General features: G+C 38.3%; 1 protein-coding gene across 2 annotated transcripts in view; it reads left to right on the top strand.

Moving 5' to 3' along the window:
* Prr16 (proline rich 16) overlaps positions 1-15080 on the top strand; it is a 266413-nt gene that overhangs the window by 150897 nt on the left and 100436 nt on the right. The gene's annotated exons all lie outside the window — the stretch shown is intronic.

Here is a 15080-nt window from a genome sequence, read left to right as displayed (position 1 = left end):
ATTGTTCCATTTCTAAAAGCACATGATTTTCTTTCTTTTAGGAAAGTAGAATCATCACAAGAAGAAAAATATGAAGACCCCTTAAAAAATTAATCACTGTACCATACAGTAGTACATAGCAGGCAGGCACATGCAGGAGCACTAGAACTGTGCAATGGGATTAAATGTCATTAGGAAGATTGTTTCAAAATGAAAACAATATAAAAGCTAATTGGTTAAAGATATCAGAAGAGGAAGAGGTAGGTAGGTAGATTGATGGATGGATGGATGGATGGATGGATGGATGGATGGATGGATGGATGAATGGATGGGTGGATGGATGGATGGATAGATGGATAGAGTCATCAATAGATAGATAGATAGATAGATAGATAGATAGATAGATAGATAGATAGATAGACAGACAGACAGACAGATAGATACACAGATAGAAAAACAGAGACAGAGTAAGTGGTGTGTGTGCATTGCATGCTTGTGTGTGTGTGTGTGTAAGGAGTACATTTAAAGACATCTCTAGTGCAAAAGGAACAGGTTGAATGGAAATAGAATTTGATTAGATCCAGAACATAACCATATTTGCAACACACCCTCCCACTGGAGTTGATACTGATATTAATTGGGAAAATACTGGCAGCTTATTTCATCTTTTCATTTGCACACATATAAATGCAAAATGCTAGAGATTGGTGACTACAAGATGATGTTTACAAGTTACAGGTCCATTACGCCATGATACAACCTACCCTTGAATGTGATTGAAACGACGCCCTCCTGATCATACACTCAGAAGATGCAAATAGGTGAATAATTCATGAGGCTGCTGAAGTAAAAGGATATTTCTTTCCCTACACTTTATACAAAGTAGCAGGAGAAGCTCGTTACTCATTGAAATAACAAGAAATATGAAAATAGAAATGAGTTAGCGAGGGCATTTCAGTCATGGTCTGTGGGTGATATTTGTTGAAGAGAAAAGTAAAGTGGAAATGGATCCTTTATTAATGACACGTAAATATCAAACTTATACGAATATATCTCATAGTACACTTTAACTCTTGAAGTCAGCTGCAGTTTTAAAATAATAAAACTTGCAAATAGAACAGAATACATCAAAATTAGCCAGAAGCAATGTCTTTGCATTTCAGTGAACTTCTGTATGGTGATAGTAGCCATTCAGTGTGAATGCTGTGAAGGTTCATGAAGTATTTTACACTTTCACTATTAAATATATTATAATGCCCTTACACACTACCAAAAATGAAAATTTCACAACAGAGCTACAACCTCTGAGATTATTCTGTTAAATGTGACCAGAAAAGGTAGACAGGAAAAAAAAATTATACCTTTATACTTCTCATATGTCAGTATCAGTCGGCTTGTAGTGAACCAATTCTTTGCTATAAAAATATATTAAGCAAAGTTTTATATGTAGACTAACCTGTGTTTTCATGTCATTTATTCTGTTACCACTGCTATGTGTTGCGTTGCCTCATACTGAATAGAAATCCACTTGGCATATGACAAATAGAAATCATGTTAATCATACAAACCATGTTTGTACTACATATGTTAATTATCACCATTAACATGTATAATAATACAGGAGATTTCTACCATTTTTACGAGTAACTCAAAAATGTTTATAATCGGACTCAAAAATACTTAGAACAGTTTTTCAGATTTACATATCAGGACTAAGTCAGAAGAAACCGAGGATGTGGAACATATCTGGTACCTCTTATAAGCATAAAAATTACCCTTAAAATGTCCTTTTAGGGTGCTGGATCTCACTATGTGAAGGATGAGAGGATGAGAATCAATTTCACTCCACCGGCTTGGATGAGGCATGCTCTAAGCTATGGTGTCACCAAAAAAAAAAAAAAAAAAAAAAGATATTAAAAAAACTTAAAAAAGAACTTAAAGAGGTATAAACTGGTTGGACTTGGAGTCAAATCCATGCGATTTCTAAGGGTCATTAACTAACTGAAATTAGCTACAAATTATATGTGAGGGATTCAGTATCCTGGAGAAACTGAAAACCTGGTAGCATAGAACTCTCAGATGAGGAAGTCCAACCATGAAGGAAAACTGAACCCACCCCACTTCTAGTTGCAATGTACTCTCCAGCTCCAGCGGAGGGAGAGATATCAAAGAGGGGTGCTCACATGATGTTTATGTTCACCTTAGATAAGTTGTTGTCTTTAGGCTTCACCTAAATATTGGGAATGGCTCCTCAAAGGAAGAACATAGCGTTTTTCTTTTACAGAGGGCCAAAATGAGCCCCTTGGCTCCCAGGACTGCTCGGTTGAATACCACAAATACTGGAGTGAAGAGGGCCAAGAGGGGCCAATTGTTTCCTGGCTATGATACCAAAATGTCTTCCCCGGAATGCAGTTAAATCAAGTCTGACTAGAATTGAAACAAAAAGGTTAATAATTAATGCAGAAACCACAGTTGGCCAAAGTGCAGAGAATGTGTCAGTGGGGTGCACTCATGAACTATAGGAGCTGTGGCTGTTTGCCCAAGAGCAAGGAAGTAAACATTCCTGCATGGAGGTGTGGAACTCATGAGCCCCCATAACAAACTGAGAAGCTAAGGACAGTTAATGGCTTTGGAGGAATGGAAGTCAGTTTGCTTTAACCAGGCAGCCTTTGGTAAGTTAACCTGATTCCAGCCATTGGTCTCACACGCAGAAGTATATGGGCACTGTAAATTGGATTTGATAGATTATTATTTAAAACATTTTTAAAAGACACCACAAAGTGTAAGAGGTAGAGAGATGGGAATGAATGTATATCTTCAGTGTCAAATATAGGAAGGAGGAAGAGGGCAAGTAAAAATTATGTAACATAATTTTATTACTGTGAAGTTTAGGATTTTTTTTTTTACACTGTGGAAGAGATACTCTGTTGGTGCAGACAGCAAACACATATTTCAGTGGAAATATCTCAGTGACTGATTGGCCTATGTAACTACAAGAAAATTGTTAGGGAAACTCTTGCCGCTCTAAAAAGCTGAAGATAGTTCTGTGTTCCAAGGCTAGCCTAGCTGTCATTTGAAACCACTTCAGCATATATTTCCCATGCTTGTCACTGAACTTTTTCAGAGACCAAGAGAGAGAAACTCCAGTCATTCTTGCCATTTTAATGTCTTACAGATCCTTCCACATAAATAAATTTAAAAGCTGTACCAAGTTGTGGAATAAATTAAATGCTTCCATTTGCTACATTTTTTCTAAGATAAGTACAATTTAGTGTAATTTGACCAGTCACACTATAATTACAGGGTATGTTCATGCATACAGATCCACATGCCCTTTCTCAAACACGCTGTCATCTAACAGCAGAATGCAAAATTGCGATGAAGAACTATTTATTTTAATGCCTACAGTAGATCATTTGGGCAGAGAGATAGAAATGGAGCATGTGAGTTATGACTATAAGTGGAAGGCAGATTAGTGCTCCTTTTTAGTGATGGAGAACACTCAAGGCTGCCTCCTTGCTTCCTTCCTTTTCAGGCTCACATTCCATCTATCAGGTTGAACGAAATGCTGTGTCAGTCAATATTTGCATTCAACTACAGAATGTGGGCCAACAGTAAAGGGAGTTTGCGTTCTTATCCATGCTTCTTTTAGTAGTACTTCCTTTGACTCTTGTTCATTTTTCCTTTGAGCTTTTTTTTTACTGCAGACATCAACAGTTTAGGGTAGATGCTTGTCTAGATCAATCCTAACTACTTAAGAATCAATAAATCACCTGGTAAAAGTTTCAGCTGGAGATAAACTCCTCTTTTTTCCGTTATGAATTTTGCAGTCAAAATTCTTCCAGCTGAGAATTGTTGATGAGTAACCCCAGAGAAAGATTCATGCAAATTGAAGCTTTAAGATTATTGACCTTCATGTTACATGACTTTAATTAACGAAGATGAGTAGCATTTAGGAAAACTCCGGATACATTTAGAGTTATATTTGCAGACAAAAGCATGCTTCAGTTCTCTCGGTCATTCAGGAGTTGAAGAGGAAGAATATTATCAGAAGCTTTGGGGGAAAATCTGTGCTTCAGTGAGCGGGGAGAGAGTCCTCCATGTCTCACCAAATCTCCACTTACCTCTCTTCCCTTCCTCCTCCACATCTGTCTTTCTGGACCCTATGGATTAATGGGTCTCATGGACTTAAAAATGAGATTTAAACTTGAAATCATGACAAGGCTGAAAACACAGGCAAGGAGTCACTTCAGTCTGAGTCTCTATTCCATTCCTTAACTAAGTAAAATGTCATTTAATACCTCGATTTAAAATCACTGCACTATGCTATGACTAGCAGAACACTAACCTGAAGGGAGTACAAGTGCAGAGTTCCAGTACATGAGCCAACCAAGTGGTGCGGGAACAGGGCACAGAGGGTAGGAAAGGAATCCCTGAATTTTCCATTTCGGGTTTATCTATTCTTACTGGATTGTACTTCAGTGACATACATTAAGGCCTATTTTGTTCCTAACAATTTAATAGTTCAACAAGTAATATGTGCAGAGTATCTTCCCCTTTTTACTGATTTGTTACACATGGTCATGTATTTTATAAAGATGATTTCTTTCTATTGTATCATGTACTTTGAGCTATAGATCCCTCATATCCTCTGATTCCTTCATTCTATTCCTTACTCTCTCATTAACTTCAATTCTTCTATTGGCTTTTACAACTATTTTATATCATCTATATACATACTTAGATATATATCTATGAACATTCAAATATCCACAAATGAAGTGAAAGACACATTTGTCTTTCTGAATTTGAATATTTTGCTTAATGCAGTCAGGCCTTCTCACAGATGATTTTTAGCCAAGGACATGATTTTGTTTATCCTTATGAATGAATAAGGCTCCATTTAGAATATTCAGCGCATTTTCTTTATCCATTCATCTCTTGGTGGGCACTGAGGCTGATCTATGAACCGGATTTTTCCAAAGATTCCTGTGAGAAGCATGGCTATGTAATATCTCTGTAGCATGTTGACTCAGAGTCCTATGGAAACACACCCAGAAGTGGTATAACTGCGGCATATGGTAGATCTATTTTTAGTTTTGAACTCCATACTGATTTATATAGTGACTAGACCAGTTTTTGCTCCCTCAAGGAGTTTATGAAAGTTCCCTTTGTCTATAACCTCACCATCATGTATTGCTTATTTTCGTAATGATAGCTATTGTGATTCTAGGAAAATACAATCTCAATCGATTTTAACTTACCTTGTTTTCCCTGTCTTATTCTGATTTCAGTGGAAATGCTTTGAGGCTTTATCCCAGTGGTATAATGTTGAATATAGGTTTCCCATTTATAGCTTTATTATTTTAGCAATGTACTTCTGTTCCTAGCTTCTTCAGAGTTATTTTGATGATGGATGCCTTTTTGCTGTCTGTTGAGATTATCAAGAGGCCTGGAATCTATTAATATGATACATTATTTTCACTTCTAGTTTAATTTTGATATTGTTTATTGACCTATAACTATATAACTTTCTTCTAAATTTTACAAATTAAATTTTCACATAGACTCTAATGACTCTTTGAATCTCACTGATGTCTATTGTATGACTACCTTTTCACTTCCAACACTATTCATCTGAATCTCCTCTCTTTGTCTTGTAATGAATTTGCCTAATGATTTCTGAGTCTTTGTTGTCTTTTCTAAGAGCCATCACTTTGCTTCATTGGTCCCATGTATAATTCTTTTGTCTCTATCTCATTAATTTCTTCCCTGATCATTTTTATTTGTGTCTACGTATTATATTGTTTCCCCAAGATGTTGAAACATATCATTATTTCTTTCAGGTTTATTTAAAACACACAGACTTTCTAGTTAAAAAATTTCGTTTTAGAATAATTTTTGTTACATCCCACAGTTTTTAGTCTGTTGTTGTTTCATTTTTCATTCAATTCTAGGATTTTATATTCCCTGCTTTTCATCATCCTGTATTGTGTTGAACAATCTCACTGATATGAGTACTGTCATACAGTGTTTTTCTGTCAGTGCCTAATTAATGATCTACAGGAATTTGGACTTCACCTCTGTCAATCAACAAGGGAGTGAAGAAAGGAGAGACAGCTACAGCAAAAGAGCTGGGGTTGGGTGGATTGTGTGCTCTGGTGGAGACTCCCAAGCATCTCAGACACTCAGGTTGTTTATTATATGCCGTTGAGTAAAGAGAGGAACTGACTGTATACAGATGAACTAGGAGGCAGGTTCTTCTCATGCAGCTGAATGAGAAGGAAGCAGGCTACCTAATCTCTGTAGGAGGTTTCTGTATGGGAGCAGTTTCAGACTGCAGTCAGCAGGAGGTAGAAACTGGAGTTGATAGTTACTGTGCCCCAGTTTTATCTAAAAAGCAACCTTTCCCGACATCTGTAGTTGAACCAGAGAAAAGCTTTATCATTTGTGTACTTGTTTGTTAGTTTTAAACAAATAATTACTCTGAGCAGAATGAGATGAGTCTCACTATAGTTTTTGTTTTCATTTCCGTAATGACAAAAGATGCTCGGTACCTTTCTGTGTTTATAGTTCATTTTGCTTCGAGATGTGTCTTTTCTGATCATTTTTCTGCTTTTGGTTGGATTACTTGATTTGATTTGATTTTTTTCTTTTTATATTGTGTATGTCAATTCTCTGAATGACTGACCAATATTTCTCCCATTCTATATGATGGCTCTTCACTTTGTTGAATGTTATTATCATTTTTTGTAAACTGGATGCAATCCCGTGTCAATTCTTAGTTTAATTTCCTGAGCTATTAGAAACTTATTAGGAAGTCATTGCTTATGCCAATATCTTGACATGTTTCCCCTGTGTTTATCACTACCATTTTCAGAGTTTCTGGTCATATTATGCTCTTTAACCTATTTTGATTTGATATTTTATAGAGGGTGAGATATATAAAGGTCTACCTTTAATATTCTACCTGTGAATATTTAGTTTTCCTTGGAACAATTTGATAAAAAGGTATTTCTTCCAGGCGTTTTTGACATCATTCAAAAATGATATTATTAATAATAATAATAACTGTTGAACATCCTGACCACAGTTTTCCTTTCCGCTCTCCTCCCAATCATTCCCACCTCACAGCCCCCCCACATCTACTCTTCCTCCTCTTTGCTTTCTGTTCAACAAAGAGCAGGCTTCTCATAGATGTCAATCAAACATGCAGATCAAGTTGCAGTAAGACTAGGCACCTCCCCTAGTATGAAGGCTGAACAAGGTAACTCAATATGAGGAAAGGGGTTCTAAAAGCTGTCAAAAGAGTCAGACAGCCTCTGTTCACCCTGTCAGGAGTCCCACAAGAAGACAAAGTCACATAACTGTAACATATATGCACAGGGCCTACGTCAGTCTCATGTAGGTTCCCTGGTTGTTGTATTAGTCTCTATGAACCCATATGAGACCAGGTTAGTTGATTCTGTGAATTTTCTTGTGTTCTTTATCCTTTTGCCTATTACAATCCTTTCTTCCTCTCTCTCTCTTTTTTTTTTTTTTTTTAATTATAAGCTGATTGGCCCATTAGCTCTAGCCTCTCACTGGCTAACTCTCACATCTTGATTAACCCATTTTTCTGATCTATGTTAGCCATGTGGCTCAGTACCTTTTTTCAGTGAGGCAGTTCACATCCTGCTGCTTCGGTGGTCTGGGCAGGAGTGTGAGGAATCAACTTCCTCCTTCCCAGAATTCTCCTGTTCTCATTATATCATTTCTACTTCCTGTCTCTTTTTCCCACCTATATTTCCTGCCTGGCCAATTCTGTCAATCTTCCTCTCTTTTGCAGGATTCCCTGAGCTCTTTCTAATGTTTGACTTGTGGATCTCTGCAACTGTTTATATTAGTGACTGGGTGGAGCCTCACTAATGACTATTGGGCAGCAATATTTCTAAGTATAACAGGATAGCATTAAGTATCATTATATTGACTTTCTTTTCAGTCCTGTATATTTCTATCCTAGGTCTCTGGATATTCAGCCTCTGTATCTAGGCACTCAAAGTAGTCTCAGGGGTGGGCTCCCTCTCATGGCATGGGTTGACCGTCATTGTTGACTTCTCTCACAATTAATTTCTGTGTCACCATTGCCCGAGCACATCTTGTAGGCATGACAATTGTATGTTGAACATTGGTGCCCAATCCTTCCACTGGATATCTTACCTCAATATCTATCTCTCAGTTTTTATTATTCATGTTACATTTGATGCCCAACATGTGGCTTGGGTCCACAACCCTGAGATTAACAGTCTCTTGCTATATGGACTGAGATATAATCCCACATTGGGAGCCATTTTTAAACAAAAGTTCATCTCTGGGCAGGTCAGAAATTTTTGTCCATAATCTTTGTTGAAGAATAAATGTACAGGTTTATTTTCTGGGTGCTTAATCCCATTCTACTCTCTCTGTGTCTGCTTTAGAGGAGAGCAATATGTTACTCTATGCTTTACCACAACTCTGTAGTGCACTTTGAAGAAAGGTATTTTTGAGTAACCAGCGTTATTGTTTTTGCTCAGCATTTCTTTGGATAATCACATATATCTGAGTTTTCATATGCATTGCAAGATTATTTTCTATCTGTGCAGAGTGTTATTGTAATTAGATGAAGGGTTGCTTTAAATCTGTGGTATGTCTTTCTGTAGTATTACTATCCCAACAGTATTATTTATCCTGATGCTAAATAATGTTACTTCGTTTGACCTTCATGATTCTCAACACTCTTTAGGGTTCCCATCACTTGTGTGTTTATGTGTGCTTACATGTTCATGTATATGTGCATGTGTGTGTGTGTGTATATATCTCCCTGTGTGTGTTTATTGGTGTGGAAGCCAAAGAAAGGTCAATGTCCGGTGTCTCCTTAGTCACTCTCCATCTTACTTCTTTTTTTTATTGAAAAAAAAATTTTCTGCCTCCTCCTCGCCTCCCATTTCCCTCCTGCTCCTCCCGCCCCTCTCCTGCTCCCCCCACTCCTCTTCTCCTCCCTCTCCAGTCCGAAGAGCAGTCAGGGTTCCCTGCCCTGTGGAAAGTCCAAGGTCCTCCCTGCTCCATCCAGGTCTAGGAAGGTGAACATCCAAACTGTCTAGGCTCCCACAAAGCCAGAACATGAAGTAGGATCAAAACCCAGTGCCATTGTCCTTGGCCTCTCATCAGCTCTCATTGTCCGCCGTGTTCAGAGAGTCCGGTTTTATCCCATGTTTTTTCAGTCACAGTCCAGCTGGCGGGTGAGCTCCCAATAGATCAGCCCCACTGTCTCAGTGGGTGGGTGCACCCCTCGTGGTCCTGACTTCCTTGTTCATGTTCTCCCTACTTCTGCTCCTCATTAAGACCTTGGGAGCTCAGTCTGGTGCTCCAGTGTGGGTCTCCGTCTCTTATCTCCATCCATCGCTAGATGAAGGTTCTATGGTGATATGCAAGATATTCATCAGTATGACTATAGGATAGGGTCATTTCAGGATCCCTATCCTCAGCTGCCCAAGGAATTAACTGGGGACATTGCTCTGGGCACCTGGTAGCCACTCCAGGTTCAAGTCTCTTGCCAACCCTTAGGTGGCTCCCTTAACTAAGATATGTGCTTCCCTGCTCCCCTATCCAACCTTCCTTTATCCCCAATCATCCCGTTTCCCCAAGGTTCCCCCATCCTCTCCTTCTCACTTTTCTCTCCCCATCTCCCCTTACCCCCTCCCACCCCACCCCCAAGCTTCCAATTTTTTGCCCGGCAATCTTGTCTACTTCCCACAGCCAGGAGGATAACTATATGTTTTTCCTTGGGTTGCCAGAACCTGGAAGCAACCTAGATGTCCTTCAATGGAAGAATGGATGAAGAAAGTGTGGAATATATACACATTAGAGTACTACTCTGTGGTAAAAAAACAACGACTTCTCGAATTTTGCATGCAAATGGATGGAAATAGAAAATACTATCCTGAGTGAGGTATCCCAGACCCAAAAAAGAAGATCATGGGATGTACTCACTCATAATTGGTTTCTAGCCATGGATAGGGGCCACTGAGTCTATAATTTGTGATCCTAAAGAAGCTAAATAAGAGGGTGAATCCATCTTACTTCTTAAGAAAGGATCTCTCACATAATTCAGCCAGCCTGGATGGCTGAGCTTTATATGTGGGTGGGTTTCTGAGGGACTGAACTCAGAACATCATCCTCGTGAGAGAAGCCTATCACCAGCTGAGCTATCTTCTCAGACCTTCCTATTACATTTATATTGCTTCCCAGAGGTCATTCTCTCTTTCTTAGAATCTGGTGTTTTCTTTGTTGTGTTGACTCTTCTTAGTCACAGAGTCTTACAAAGAAAAAATTTTTTATGCAATTTTGCTACTCCGTTTGTGAATTCATTTATTCTACTCTATGCTTTTCTTAATCAGTCACTCACTAATGGATATTTAGGTTATCACTAGTTTTTCCACTTATATTTATTTGCTTATATATATATATAATTTGAACTATAACAAATCAAAAGAAAGTCCTGCAAAGAAAACTGTTATGGGTTTCCATGTTAGTTTTCCTGGAATCAGCTGGAGTTTGTTAATAAAAGAGCTGTACCAAAGATGTATTTTACCTAGTTTGTAAGATATTGACAATAATATTGTAAATTGATATTTTTTTTCTGTGTTAGCAAAGTGTAAGTTTCTTGTTCACTCAAATCACAACCAGCACTTTACATTTAAAAAAAAAAAAAAACTATATTCTTGAGCTGTTCCTGCCCCTCATCAGCTGCAGCCATCAGAAGAGTGGGCCCCCCACCTTGATTGAGCAACACAGTAGACCTGGCCTTGAAGGTGTAGGTATGGGAAAACCCACCTGGAAGACATGAAAGCCAGAGACCTGGCCTTGCAATTTGTTCATTTCCTCATGAATGAAAGGAGTGAACTAGCCAGGGCCATGTTGGAGAGCTTACCTTGGTAAGGAGGATGCCAAGAGCTGGTCGGCTGATCAGCTCTGCAAATCCCCAGGCCCAGAACCAGGTTATGTGTTGGCCCACCCCATTATTCACCCTATCTGTGATCTGTTGGAGTATAGGGATGGGGACAGGGGTTATATCTCTCCTATGGACCCAGGACTGCAGGATCTCCAAGACACAGGGTAGAAAAGGGATGTCCAGGAAGAGTCCCAGTGAGGGCCCAGCATCAATCGTGCAGCAGAGAATAGGGGCCTTGAACCAGACCAATGATTCTTTGCAATAAATGCCAACATGTAAAAGTGTATGGATGAAGGGATTTCTTGTTTCACTCACATGGTCACACTACAGCTTCTATGGTGAGATTTTTTTCCCCTTCTTCCTTTTTATTTCTTAAATTTTATCTTGTTTTATTTTTATTTTTTATTTATTTTTTTTGCAGAGGACAAGTAGGCTCAGGAGGCATTATGTGAAAGACACGAGGAATAAATAAATAAATAAATAAATAATGTAGAAAAACCTGTATTCTCCCTGACTAAGAAATCGACATTAAATTCTATATCCCTTTTCTTTAGTGCATATATTTCCAATTTCTATTAAGATTGAGGGTTTTCATATTCTTAATAAATTATGTGTGCATTATGTAAATTACTTGCTTATAAGCTTCCTTCTCCCAATTTTGTTATGTCTGTGGGTGTTCTTGCATGGATATTAACTTCGTTTAAATTGTTTCATTCATTTAATTGCCTAAGTTTGAATTGAGGCCATGATGTTTCTTTCTTTATGAAAGACTTGAGTGTGCTATTAGTATAAATCATCAACCTTATCTTAACAGTATAATCTCCTATTTTCCTTCAGTAAAGGAAAACATCCACTTCTCTCAGCTTAACCTAATATTAAACTATAATAAAATTCCATCCTTTTTATTCAATATGACATCATTTCTAAATAGTCGAGGTATTTATAATTTGTTTAAAAGCCGATGTTTGCTAATTTTCAATTCATTAATTTTAGTGTGCAAAATAATAGGTTTCATTATTATATTTTCAAATATATTCAGCTGTACTTTTTTATAGGTACTCCTCATTGTAATCTCTTATTTCTGTCTTCTGCTCTGCTCAAACAGTCCTTTCATGCTCTATTTTCCTAATTTTTGATGTTGTATGATACTTGATTTTTTTTTGCTATTCTAAATGTTTTATAATTCTTTTTCTGTGTACTATAGCTTCACTGAGGTATGTTGAGAAAGGATTTATTTTTTTCTGTTTGACACTCTATGTGATTTAGCTAGAATGCAGTTCTATTATAAAAATATATATTAACACATTGTCTCTTTGAATCCTGCTCCTCTCACTTCTGGGGCTGATTTTGAAATGTGTGGCACTTTCTCGCAACACACTCACAGTTTAGCTGCCAGTTCACTCTCCGTCCCCTGTTCCTGAGGGCTCTTCAGCAGGAAGGTCTCCTGTAGAGCACCCAGATTCTGTTCTCTGTCTCAGCTCTTTCTGAAAGCATGCTTGAACCATTGCTCTTCTGCCAAATAGATCTGTCTCAAGTCTCAGGAGGGCTGCACCCTCCTGTCTCAAGGGGTCTCGGTACCCTTGACATGTTTAACATGCTGCTGAGCATTTGGAAGTCATGCTTTTACTATTGCTACTTTAAGAAATCTCAGATCATGTTGTTGTCAGACCTTCCCACTAGGTTCCTTGTTCCATGAGCGCAGTGGTGGTTTTTGCATTTTATTATTTTTGCCTTAATAAACATGCAGGAAATGAAAATGTAGAGATAAAGAACAGTCAGGAATTATCAAAACTTCAGGCTTCTGTGAGTAATTTCCCATCAGTTTCGTGTTTTTCATAATATGTGAGGTTTTAATTTGGTGTGAAAATTTAATTGACTAAAGACTAGGGATAGTTACCTTTGCAGTGGAAATAGAACACAGCCCAATGACTCAAGATAGTTTCCTTATCTCTTGTATCTATTAACCTTCCATAACTACAGTTTCTACATATCTGACTAAGAACTAGAGAACATGTCAGTAACCATATGGTCTTTTATGAGTAAGTTTCTGCTAAAATATTTCTTTTACAGTAATTGAGGAAGTTATAAAATTATGTCACCTGTAGCAATCAGAGGTAAAATTCTTTTGCACAATTTGACCCAAAAGAACAATCCTCAGAGCATTTATTAGCAAATATTTTCTGAGCCCCCATAGGTACTACTCACTACTTAGAATACTACAGGGAGCAATAATCAAATACCTACAGTCACTGAGAATAGACAGAGTCTACATGAAAAATAATATTTCAATACTCATGTTGCTATTCAACATGTATTTAAAATTATTTTCATTTTTTGAATGAAAAAAATAGTTATTTTGAAATATTTACTAAATTAATGTGACATCCAGTTACTGGAGCAGTGGAAAGTTTTCCATGATGATTGACTCCTGAACTAAGTTTTCTTCTTTTTTTTTTAAGATCTGTGGGCATTGATTTGCTCAAAAGATGTATGTGGGGTGAGCATTTCATAAAGAACTATTAGTGTGTACAAACGTTCTGTGGTGGGAAGTAAATTGACAATTATGAGAGTTTAAAGGATGGCCTAAAGATTTAGTTAAAGGAAATAAAAAGAGGAAATATTTGGAACTAAGGATCTGAAGGGATTTTCTGTGTTAAGAGTGAAGTTTTAGGCTAGAATCTTTTGGATTTAGACAGTGTTTGTCATCTTCAAAATTCACATTCAAGAACTGCATGATGAATTAAGAAAAATAAAACACAAAATGTCCAAAATATTTTAAGTGAGCTTATGATTTTATGCTTGGCCTCATTTGGCTATCCTCAGCATGTTCGGGGTGCTGCCTTAGTTACGGTTTCTACTGCTGTGAAGAGACACCAGGACCACAGCAACTCTTATAAGGAAGCATTTAATTGGGTCTGGCTTACAGTTCACAGGTTTAATCTGTTATCATGGTAGGAGTCATGGTGGCATGCAAGCAGGCATGGTGCTTGCCAGGTAGCAGAGAGTTCTACATCCAGATCTGCTGCAGGAAGAGAAAGAGACACTGGGCCTGGCATGAACTCCTGAGACCTCAAAGGCACTCCCATTGACACACACTTCCTCCAACAAATCCATATGTACTTCAGCGAGGTCACACCTTCTGACAGTTCCACTCCCTATGGGCTTATGGTGGTTGTTTTCATTCACATCACCGCAGGGCCTAAGAAAGGACTGTCATTTTATTAAAAGTCCAGCCATTATCCAAACTGTTCAGATCATTTTTCAGTGTGGAAGTGATGCTTTGGAACTTTCTAAATGCTAAATCAAATGTGGTTTCATCCTTTTATTTTTAAATATTGGCCATATTTTTTTAATCTGATTCTACCCTTTGGTGGTGATAGATGAATCAAGAAGAAAAATTCATATTACTTTTCAGGGTTATGAGATTTAGTACTGGGTGTGATGGTCACTCTCTCTAAATTTATTGACTAAAATCTTTTTTTTATTCTTTTTTAATTAAAATTTCCACCTGTCCCCGTTTCCCATTTCCCTCCCCCTCCTCCCACATATTGCCCCTCCCCCCACTCCCTTCCCCCTATCCCCACTCTTCTCCTCCCCCCACTCCATTCCCCCTCCCTCTCGATACTGAAGAGCAGTCCAAATTCCCTGCCCTGCGGGAAGACCAAGGTCCTCCCACTTCTATCTGGGTCCAGGAAGGTGAGCATCCAAACAGGCTAAGCTCCCACAAAGCCAGTTCATGTATTAGGATTGAAACCTAGTGCCATTGTCCTTGGCTTCTCATCAGCCTTCATTGTCCGCCATGTTCAGAGAGTCCAGTTTCAACCCATGCTTATTCAGTCCCAGTCCAGCTGGCCTTGGTGGACTCCCAATAGATCAGTTCCACTGTCACAGTGGGTGGGTGCACCCCTTGTGGTTCTGACTTCCTTGCTCATGTTCTCCCTCCTTCTGCTCCTCATTTGGACCTTAAGAGCTCAGACCGTTGCTCCAAATTGGGTCTCTGTCTCTATCTCGATCCATCGCCAGATGAAGGTTCTAAGGTGATATGCAAGATATTCATCAGTATAGGATAGGGTCATTTCAGGTTCCCTCTCCTCAGTTGCCCAAGGTACCAGCTGGGGACATCTCCCTGGAC

Source organism: Chionomys nivalis, chromosome 14 (assembly GCF_950005125.1).
Source record: "Chionomys nivalis chromosome 14, mChiNiv1.1, whole genome shotgun sequence".
Lineage (NCBI taxonomy): Eukaryota > Metazoa > Chordata > Mammalia > Rodentia > Cricetidae > Chionomys > Chionomys nivalis.
Note: the sequence above shows the minus strand (reverse complement) of the source record. Positions and strands in the feature narration are given on the sequence as shown.